The 2,544-nt window shown below is 32.8% G+C and overlaps 1 non-coding gene across 1 annotated transcript; it reads left to right on the top strand.

The window, feature by feature from the left end:
• The first annotated feature begins 874 nt into the window (after nucleotides 1-874).
• LOC127740195 (small nucleolar RNA R71) lies at nucleotides 875-982 on the top strand. Its single transcript, XR_008000876.1, has one exon. It is a non-coding gene; the product is annotated as a small nucleolar RNA R71 (small nucleolar RNA).
• The last annotated feature ends 1,562 nt before the right edge of the window (nucleotides 983-2,544 follow it).

Here is a 2,544-nt window from a genome sequence, read left to right as displayed (position 1 = left end):
GCCTCAGATTCCTTTAGGTCCTCAATAAGGAACTCCTTCTTGTCTGGGAGACATCCCATGAGGTCTTCCTCATTGGGATTCACGTCCTCCCCTTCCTCTCTAGGTTCGGCCATGTTGATTATATCAATGGCCTTGCACTCTCTTTTTGGATTCTCTTCTGTATTGCTTGGGAGAGTACTAGGAGGAGTTTCAGTGATTTTCTTACTCAGCTGGCTCACTTGTGCCTCAAAATTTCTAATGGAGGACCTTGTTTCACTCATGAACTTAAAGTGGCCTTAGACAAATCAGAAACTATATTTGCTAGGCTAGAGGTGCTCTGCTCAAAATTCTCTGTCTGTTGCTAAGAAGATGATGGAAAAGGCTTGCTATTGCTGAGCCTGTTTCTTCCACCATTATTAAAGCCTTTTTGGGGCTTTTGTTGATCCTTCCATGAGAAATTTGGATGATTTCTCCGTGAAGAATTATAGGTGTTTCCATAAGGTTCACCCATGTAATTCACCTCTGCCATTGCAGGGTTCTCAAGATCATAAGCTTCTTCTTCAGAAGATGCCTCTTTAGTACAGTTTTGATGCATTTTGCCATCCATTCAGACTTTGAGAAATCATGTTAACTTGCTGAGTGAACATTTTGTTCTGAGCCAATATGGCATTCAGAGCATCAATTTCAAGAACTTCTTCCTCTGAGGCGTCCCATTACTCACAGAATTCCTCTCAGAAATGTACATGAACTAGTTATTTGTAACCATGTCAATGAGTTCTTGAGCTTCTACAGGTGTTTTCTTTAGGTGAATGGATCCACCTGCAGAATGGTCCAGTGACATCTTAGAGAACTCAGATAGACCATAATAGAATATATCCAAAATGGTCCACTCTAAAAGCATGTCATAAGGACACTTTTTGGTCATCTGTTTGTATCTTTCCCAAGCTTCATAGAGGGATTCACCATCTTTTTGTTTGAAGGTCTGAACATCCACTCTAAGCTTGCTCAACTTTTGAGGAGGAAAGAACTTAGCCAAGAAGGCCATGACCAGCTTATCCCAAGAGTCCAGGCTATCTTTAGGTTAAGAGTCCAACCATGTTCTAGCCATGTCTCTTACAGCAAAAGGGAAAAGCATGAGCTTGTAGAATTTAGGATCTACTCCATTAGTCTTAACAGTCTCATAGATCTACAAGAACTCAGTTAAAAACTGATAGGGATCTTCTGATTAAAGTCCATGAAACTTGCAGTTCTGTTGCATTAGAGCAACTATTTGAGGTTTCAACTCAAAATTGTTTGCTCCAATGGCAGGGATTGAGATGCTTCTTCCATCAAACTTGGAAGTAGGTGTAGTATAATCACCAAGCATCCTCCTTGCATTATTATTTTTAGCTGCCATCTCCTCTTCCTTTTCAAAAATTTCTGTAAGGTTGTCTCTGGATTGTTGTAATTTAGCTTCTCTTAGTTTCCTCTTCAGAGTCCTTTCAGATTCAGGATCTTCTTCAACAAGAATATTCTTTTCCTTGCTCCTGTTCATATAAAAAAGAAGGGAACAGAAAATAATAATAGGGATCCTCTTTACCACAGTAAAAAGATTCCTTTATGTTAGTAGAGGAAGAAGAGAATAGAAGAAGTGAAAAGATAAGAATCCAAACACAAAGGGGAATAGTGAGTTCGAATTCTTGAGTGGAAGAGAAGTGTTAATAGATAAATAAATAAATAGAAGGAGATGAGAGGGAGAGAATTTCGAAAATTAACTAAAATAAAAGAAAAATATTAAAGTTAAAATTCAAAAATTAAGAAAAGGAATAAAATCAAAATTAAAATTTGAAACAATTAGTTAAAAAAAGAATTTTGAAAAAGAGAGAGGAGTTTTCGAAAATTAGAGAGATGAAATTAGTTAGGTGGTTTTGAAAAAGATAAGAAACAAACAAAAAGTCAATTAGTTAGTTAAAAAAGATTTAAAAATCAATTTTGAAAAGATAAGAAGTTAGAAAAGATATTTTGAACTCAAATTTTTGAAAAAGATATGATTTGAAAAAGATATTTTAAAAAGATATGATTGAAAAAGATTTATTTTTTTAGATTAAAATTGATTACTTGACTAACAAGAAACTAAAAGATATGATTCTAGAATTTAAAGATTGAACCTTTCTTAACAAGAAAGTAACAAACTTCAAATTTTTGAATCAATCACATTAATTGTTAGTAAAGTTTTTGAAATTTTGAAATAAGGATAAAAAAAGATTTTGAAAATAAATTTTAAAAATTTTCGAAACTAATAAAAATAAAAAAATGAAAAAGATTTGATTTTTGAAAAAGATTTTGAAAAGATATGATTTTTTTTTTTGAAAAATTGAAAATTTGACTTGACTTATAAGAAATAGCTAAGTTTTAAAAATTTTTGACTAAGTCAACTCAAATTTTCGAAATTTTGAGAGAAATAAGGAAAAGATAATTTTTTTATTTTTTGAATTTTTAATGATGAGAGAGAAAAACACAAGAATGACCCAAAACATGAAAATTTTGGATCAAAACACTTAATGCATGCAAGAACACTATGAATGT

This window comes from Arachis duranensis, chromosome 6, assembly GCF_000817695.3.
Source record: "Arachis duranensis cultivar V14167 chromosome 6, aradu.V14167.gnm2.J7QH, whole genome shotgun sequence".
NCBI classification, from domain to species: Eukaryota; Viridiplantae; Streptophyta; class Magnoliopsida; order Fabales; family Fabaceae; genus Arachis; species Arachis duranensis.
Note: the sequence above shows the minus strand (reverse complement) of the source record. Positions and strands in the feature narration are given on the sequence as shown.